At 44.1% G+C, this 8,607-nt stretch overlaps 1 long non-coding RNA gene across 1 annotated transcript; it reads left to right on the top strand.

The window, feature by feature from the left end:
- The first annotated feature begins 6,990 nt into the window (after positions 1-6,990).
- LOC144118939 (uncharacterized) lies at positions 6,991-8,396 on the top strand. Its single transcript, XR_013312199.1, has 3 exons — positions 6,991-7,025; positions 7,298-7,372; positions 8,094-8,396. It is a non-coding gene; the product is annotated as an uncharacterized LOC144118939 (long non-coding RNA).
- The last annotated feature ends 211 nt before the right edge of the window (positions 8,397-8,607 follow it).

Here is an 8,607-nt window from a genome sequence, read left to right as displayed (position 1 = left end):
GCCTTGTTCACAGTTACGTAGACACCTTCTCAATAAGCTCTCCCAGTCAAGACGAAGTTAAACTAGAGCGACTTTCATATCATTGGCGCATTCCGATACAGACAGCATGTAATTTCTATCGCAGGCTATGTAACAGTTTTCTCGTTTCACATGTGAGTGCACCTTCACTATTTACAGCTAAACGGTGATCAATGGACAATGTTTGCGTTGAAAACATGTTAAACTCCCCCGAAATATAAAGCAAACGCTTGAACAAATATCGCCACAAATACTCAAAGTGAACAAGGCCAGCGCTACCAAGCAACATGTTAAGGTGGACAAGCAGCCTTTTAAGCCACATTCGTTATCTCTAAACACCCTCACACTCTTTTCTGCTTAGCTAGTCTTTTTTTTCGCACTTCAAGTTAGCCGGTTAATACTCTTTAGCAGCCATCATAGCTGGACCAGAATAAACCTCTACATCCTACTACTCTTCCCACTTCACGCCAACCTCCCCCTCACCGGGCCTTCCTCCTCAGAGTGAAGACCCTATTTTAACTACGCTAATAATGAACGGTTTGCCCAAACGAAGACAAATACTCTTGTCGACGTTGGCAGGCACCCTGAGGCTTTCTCGTCAATTCTTGACTTTTAGAAGGAGAAGAAGCCGCCTGTCTACCTTCTCTCCACCGTAATTGCAGCAAAAAGCTGCTTTCTTTTTATCCATGCGCTAGAGCATGCAGTTCAACTTATACTTAACAGAAACCAAATAGAAAAAAGTTGAAGTAGTGCACGAAATAACAGGCATACACACAATAGCTCGAAACAAATTCACAAATGTGAAAGAAGACTAGACTAGAAGCTTATCTACTAAGAGATCTCGTGGAATGAACTTGCCATGCTGGATTGATTTAATTTATAGTACCAGCGGATCGCAACATCCTCTTTTAAAGAAAATGCCAAAAATAGCCATTAAAAGCACATCTGCCAGAAGATGCTCGTAAACAATTCTTGCAATACGCTTTGTACCTCTGCCTATTCCTACTCCTCTTCACTTATTCCAACCAAAATTGCGCAAGTACACATTACTACTTGACATTTAGCTTGATTACACTTACATCTTTGCGAGGCTCCTTGAAATGTTCGGTTATGGTTATGCTTTTACTATACGCGATGTGAGATATTTTTGTGCATGATGCAAGCACCCCGCCTGCATCAATCATATAAATCTTTGTTTTTCCGTGGTAAGGCGTTCCGGTGTGCCGTGGAGAAGGTCGCGGCGACGCCAGAAAATGCAGCAACCTTGACCGCAACGGCCAAGGGGTTCCAGAGGCTCGCCAGGACAATAGAGTGTGCAGAGGAGCTTCCGTCCGCCGCAGCGGCAAGTCTGGCCGCTCTGACGCCTAGCTGGAGAAGATCTTCGCTGCCGACGCAGCACCGTCTAATGGTGCCATTCGCAATTCCAGTCTAACGCTTCCAACGTTTCCTCCCGGGTAGATATAACAAAGGTGACTGATTGTAGAAGAGGAGCCACGCTATTGAATAAAAATTACGCACAGAATTCTCATTTTATAGTTGACAACTTTCACACGGAAGATTTCTTTTCACGCTTCGCCATCGCTTGGAATCTTGATTGACGACTATTTTGAATGAAAACAATTGTGCCCAGAGTTACCACGACGGCACAGTTTTAGTGGTGTGACCTATTATTTGGGGCACGACCATCATTAAGACTATCTAGTCCTCAGACAGGGACTCCACACAATAACGGTCGGCATGATCGAACCAAAACTTAGTTTCTTCAAAAAAGATTGCTTTTATTGTAAGAGGACTCTGTTTTCTGCTGTCTGGAGAATAGCAGACTAGGAACAATTTTTGGGTTCATTTTGGTTTTCTCCAGTTTAACGTCCCAAAAAGCCTCGAGCTATAAGGGATGCCACAGTGAAGGGCTGCGGATAATTTAGACCACCAGGGTTTCTTTAAACTGCACTGACATCGCACAGTTCACGTGCCTCTGAATTTCGCTCCATCAGCACGCGACCACCGCGGTCGTTGTCGAACGAGCCTCTTTCGCGTTAACAGCAAAGCAAAATAAACAGTGAACCACTTCTGTGACTTGCATCCTTTCTTATCAAGTAATGTAATCAATTTTATCTGCGAATCTATGACAAACGTCAAAATATTCAAACGCTATGCTGACAAAATATATAAGAAAATTCTCAGAACTTCTTAATGCCATCAGCAAGCCCAAGCTTTTAATTCAGTCGGCAGTAACCGAATAAGCCTCTACCTCTCCTGCCGTGATAACGATGGGTCACTCGCCAACAAAGAAGCATCTATCAATGTGGCCCCTTAAGGGCTTTAATAAAGGACGTGCTTCGATCAATGAATAAGGTATAGCATTGCTATGTGTAGCGGGCTGGTGATGTATGTCGCTGTATCTTGTACGCCCCACGGCATCTCGATGACTACAACGGCCAGGTTCCGGTCTCTCCTTATCTACGTTTTGACGGCCACAAAGAGAGCAATGGGAGAGGTAAGAACAACCACGCACTGAGATCTCAATGAATTTTTAACAAAATTCACACCTCAGGAACTTCTCAGGACACTTGCAAAATCGTGAAGTTCCAAGCCGCCATTTTTGCTTTGTACGAACACGTACCTATTCAGCAGTAACAAATTATAAGTTCAGGAGTAATAATTCTTTCTGATGGCATTATAGAGCAAAGTATAATTTTCACAAAAGTAAAAAAAAAGCAGAGCTAGTATTCCACCACACGCAAGAGAAATATCGATCCATATTCTAACTGTATTTTCAGAGCTTTTAACCTACTAGTTGCAAGACCACGAAAGAGCAAATAATGGGTTTTACGAAGTTTTAATTGCTGAAAGCCTGTAGTCAGTTCTCTTCATGAGGCCTAATAGATTTAGATTGATATTTTCTGCTTTGCAATTAAGATAAATTAGGTAGCCGCATTATGCCTACTTCTGCAGCAGCTCGTGCCATTCATAAATTCAAGATGAATGCAAAAACTTACCTCCTCTATTCATGACCCTCATAAACAACTTCTGCATTTTCTTCTCTAAAAGTCTGTATTACATTTTTCTCGCAGGTTAAAGTGTTATTGACTCTGTTTCTACCTTTAGTTCTGTCATTTAAATTTATTGTAACAATGCATCACTAAACGATGGCCTTGACGCCTTTCCTGCTTCTTGCATCGTCGTCATTTAATCAGTTGTGTACGTCGTACACCAAACAGTACTATTTTGTATTATAGCTCAGCATTAATACAAAATTAATGCACAAATTAATGCAATAAGGTATCAGTCAACCAATCGCACCTCGTATTCAGTGAAAAAAAATGTCTGTTAACCAACGTTTCTACTAGCTGCTTCACATAAGCCAGACGAAATCACCTTCTCTAAATTTTAGCTAGAGGACTGAGATTTCCCTGTTAATTGTCCAGTTTGATGCTAGGGCATCATTATCTACATCATCCTGCAAAACTAACGAAAAACGCACACAGCATATCAGTGTACGGGTCCGACCTCGGTCCGGGATTACAAACACCAATCTGACCCGGCCCAGGCACGGCAAAATTGCAAATTTTTCAGCCCGATACCGCGCAAGGCTCTTGTCACAAATATATTTTGGTACTGGCTTGCGTTCGCGAAAGATGCCAATGGTTAGACAAGCAAAACACTCTCTTCCAAACAGTGGCCGCGCCACGTCCATAAGCGGGCAATTACAACGAACCAACTAGCGCTTCATTAACCCCACGTGATACACATGTAAATAATCGTCGTCGTGCCCACTTTTCCACCACAGCAAAAAGGCACAAGACGTATACGATACTCGGTAATAAGGTATCGCAACGCTGCTCATGCGAAATATTTTGAAGATCAGCTGATGAGGAAGGAGTACGTGCTCATTGTTGAATTCTCCTGTTGGTCTTTTAGTAGCTCCGGTCTCTAATAATAACATTATCTGTTCCCTTATTGGTGTGTTCGATGTAGGTGATTACAAAGTAGGCGGGAGCTTAACTCTCAATTGAGGCGGTCGGTCGTCATACCTCTCAGTGTCGTTTTTTTTTCCCACACATCACAGCTAGATTTGCCTTTTTCATTCTCAACCATTTCCGACGTCGTCTTTATGGTCTTGTCGAGACCATAAATACGACGTGGGAAATGGTTGAGCATGAAAACGGCAATTCTACCAGTGACGCCTGGTGAAAAAATGACTTTAAGAGGTATGACTACAGAACGCTTGAATACGGTAAATTGCAAATTACGTCAGGGATGCCATGATAGACCGCAAACCACTGCTTTCACAGTGCAATCCGCAAATGTAGAAGAATGAATTTTTGGGCCGCGCCACCGGATGTTACAGGCCTTTCTTCGAGAGTGCAGTCCAGTGTGTAGCTATGTTTGTAAATAATACATTATGCCCGCAGGCACACTGTGTAAATAAAAGAAAGTCAGAACGTATTGGCGGTAAGCGCATTCAAAACACAAAACAAGGTCTTCGCTGCTCTTTGGCACCAGACATGGTGGTGGTGGTGGTGGTGGATTTTTATGGCGCAAGGGCATCTGTGGCCAAAGAGCGCCATGGTACAATGTATTTTTTTAGCAAAGCGCAGCTTGTACACATTTTATCACCGGTGGGTACCTGGCGGCACGGGGGGTTGAACCCCGCAACAACTACATGGCAGGCGGATGCTCAACCACTTGGTCACCGCTGCGGTGGGACCAGACATGCCGCGGTGGCACCAGACATGGCAGCCACAATATCATCAGTGCAATGCAAGCACACTTAGTGTTGACGTCACGAAACCAGAGAACCAATCTGAGAATACAGAGAGGTGACTGTGAGGGTAATTCGATAACTCTCATAGCCAACCAGATACTTTTGTTGAGTCACGGGATCGGTCCAAGGTCATGTTGCCGGCGAGAGGTCGCGAAATCGTCTACACCACCAATGCCACTCAACTTGCAAGTACCCATTAATAGCTGCGCTGAGAACAAAACTACCCGTGCAAAATACTCCGCTTGACCAAGAATGTGATATGACCCATCAGGGAATGATAACCGCAACGTCAAACTCACGAAATCACTGTAGCGGCACGTATCGCTGGCCTCATCGCGATAGAATAAAAAACACCTTTGTACGTATGAGGGCCACGCACTCGGAAAATACAGGGTCATCCTTCAAGGCCCAGCGTGAAACGTAGTCTGCCGCAACGTAACGTTTTCAAATATGTACTTCAAGAAAACATCAGGTGGCCATATTAAATGGTTAGCTTCCTAGAACAAGAAACCCAATATTTACCACTCTTTTCGACCTCAATGATCAAAGCAGTATTTATAAAACAAGTTCTAGCCGGACACAACCAGAAAACGAACGAGTAGATGCCCTCGTAAGGATACCCTGCAGAAAATGGCGTTCACGCATTTTCGTGACACAGCGGTTAATCCGATTAGACTGTGGTTATTCCCCATTCATCTGAATACTGTGTGATTGCACCCTAGCTGGCCCAAGGGGATCAATCAAGGGAGAGAATCGGTCGACGCCATTGGCTTGAGGGGCTCCTTTGAGGCGCGTTTGCCGCTTTGTTCCTTGGCTGATCCGACTAAAGCGCGCTCTTTGTTCGACTCTTCTAGTAGAAACGGCCGCGATCTTCTACAGTTCCTGCGGTGTTCAGTTCTTGATCCCGACTAGGGATCGAATTTAGCCCATTTGGCCAACGTTTGGGAAGAAGCACCATGAAAAACACCTACAATACATAGATATTGCAATTTAAGGAACCCTGAGTGGTTTAATTCATTCGGAGCCCTCTACTAGGGCGCCTTTTGAAGCCCATCTGCAGCTTATGGACGTAACAACCAATATACATAATACCATAAGATGTCGAAGTTTATTCCTTTAATACGTAGGTTACCACTAGAAAAAGAACATTAAATGCAAACTTCTATTGCTCGTTTAGTAACCTTAAGAATTTAGCAGTTTAATACAAGTTGTATGATAAAATGTATGCGCTGGGAACGAGTCGTCAGAAGTAAAAAAGTTGCAATAAATACAATATCGATACACACTTCATATTATCCGGAACTTTCTTTGTGCACCTTCGCGCTTCCGTTTGAAAACTTAAATTTCACATGATAAACACGCAATCCACATGACAAACATTAATTTTTCAAGTCTTTTCATTGATTTCTTTTTTTTATTTGTCATAAAATCTGCTGCCTCAAATGATCTTTTCTTTTTAGAAGGTAGGTAGATCGATACAATTTTCGAATGTCCCGTGCTGTGACGGGTGGCCCCTGCGCCTGCCTTTACCCGCAGCAGAGTGAGTTCAGCACTTGCCGAGATTGACCCACCGCGGTGGCTCAGTGGATAGGGCGCTCGGCTATACTGAGCCGCAGTACCCGGGTCGCAACCCGACCACGTCGGCCGCGTTTCGATGGAGGCGAAACAGAAAGGCGCCCGTGAGCTGTCCAGTGTCAGTGCATGTTAAATATTCCCAGGTGGTCGAAATTATTTCAGAGCCCTCCACTACAGCACCTCTCTCTTCCTTCTCTCATCCGTCCTTTTTCCCTTCTTTACGGCGCGGTTCAGGTGTCTGGCGAGATGCGAGAAAGATACTGCGCCATTTCCATTCCGCAAAAATTGTCTTTTTTTTCCTGCGGTAATTCACTTTAATGGTACGATTTCTTTTTAGCGTCGGACTTCAGCTGGCAAACAGAAAAAAAACTGCGCGGTTCTTCATTATTGCTTGCTGCAGCAGCTGGCGCCTTTCGTGCGCCATTGCATCACTTGCGTGAAGGCGTGGCTTCTCTGGGCGACTTTTACCAATCACGGAGTAGGAAACAAGATATTCACTTGCCTTGCTCCTCTCTCATGCTTGCGATTGGCTACCGCATTATTTAGGTCGTGTCTGAAACTCGTTTTTTTTTTACCCTAAGAACTGGTATAAAAATACCCTTCCTCCTGAATGGTGCTACAGTGTTCCTGCAACATCATCGTCTTCTTCTGCAACAAGGAAAATGTATGCGGCCGTTTTGCAGTCATCTTGATCTCTTGGGTTAAACACTCAGAATATTCACTTGCATTTTGAATACGCAGAGTCCAATATTTTGTTTAAACAGCGTAAATATAGCTTGTGGAAATTATGAATCTGGCTGAAGTGATGGAGCGGTTTTTGTTTTTTTCTTGCGATAGCGTTACCAGTGGCACAAAGGCAAAAAGCGTCCGGTGTCGACGTATTTAGGAAGCAGCGACATGCAAACCATTGCACTAATATATTACAATTTTACGCAGCTCCTCTTTCTGAAGTAGCCATGAACTCTAAGGCATTCCTGGTAACCCTGGCTATCTTTGCCTTCCTCGTAGCAGGTGAGTTCAATAATCTCCGTCCATCTGTTTCCAGTCATACGCCAAGCTTGCACCCGAAAACTGAAGGATGAAATTTGTTCTTTGTTTTACTTAAATTAGTTTAACTTATTTTTCCGGCTATTATTGTTACCCAAATTTGATGGCCACTGTCATTCGCCCAGTAACAACTCCAAAGCAAAAAGACTCTTCAAATAAATAATTTAAATAGCACCCGGAATGACATCTCTCGTGTATTTTTCTATAACCTTGTTTTTAACTACGTTAAGACCTAGTTCATAAGACAACAAAGGTAAGATCGATTTGAAGAACTTGCCTTGATGAGTGGATTCACGGATCTAGTCATCCCCCTCTTCTGGCCGTGGCCACTAGAAAAAACACTGAATATTAGAACGCGTTCCACCTCTACTATATGGGCCACCTAAATACTGCTGAAGAGTTCTCGGTTGCCCGCAGTGCTCCCACTTCTATTCTTATGCTGCAGTTTATTGCAACAAGAAAAGGGCAAGCATTAAGATGGAATACAGTTACACCAAATCGGAGGCGTCTTGAAGTGGCCTATGTTCTGCCTTTTCAAGAGGTATACTAATTTAGACGGCTTAAAATGCATCAAAAAGGTCAACTTCATTTCGAGACAAGCGATGCAGTGTGCAAGAAGGCTGCTGGGGCTTATATTCCAACTGCCACACACATCATTCATGCACACATATCTTTTGCTGCAAAGGAATCTCTACCTGCAAAGAAGAGCGCGGTGAGTCCGGAAGATGCGGCGACCACGGCCGCAGCGACCAGGGGATTCCCGAGGCTCGCCAGGACAGCGCAGCGTCCAGTGGAGCTTCAGCCCGTTGCGACGGCCACTCTGGCCGCTGCGACGGCTAGGGGGCGACAACCTTTTTCGGTGAAGCAGCGCTGTGCGATAGCTGCCTTTGTAGGCCATCCCAGTTCCACATCACGTATCTTTTCCCATGGATGGAATGAAGAGCGCCGTATTGCATAAGCGAACTGACGCGCTGAATTAAAAGGTATTTCAGCAGCTCGTTGTTCGGTTATTTACTGTTCAATTGGACGTTTCGCGGACCGCAATGCTACTTTCTGATTGGTCTTTTTGCCTATCTTCTTTGCTTGTGAAGTTGGTTAGTTCATCATGATTAATTATGCACTTAAGTACAATACCAAAAATAGTGTGAGTTGCTCCATACAATAGCCAGCAACATGCATTTGGTCACGTCGTCTATGAG

The sequence above is a fragment of the Amblyomma americanum genome, chromosome 2 (assembly GCF_052857255.1).
Source record: "Amblyomma americanum isolate KBUSLIRL-KWMA chromosome 2, ASM5285725v1, whole genome shotgun sequence".
Lineage (NCBI taxonomy): Eukaryota > Metazoa > Arthropoda > Arachnida > Ixodida > Ixodidae > Amblyomma > Amblyomma americanum.
Note: the sequence above shows the minus strand (reverse complement) of the source record. Positions and strands in the feature narration are given on the sequence as shown.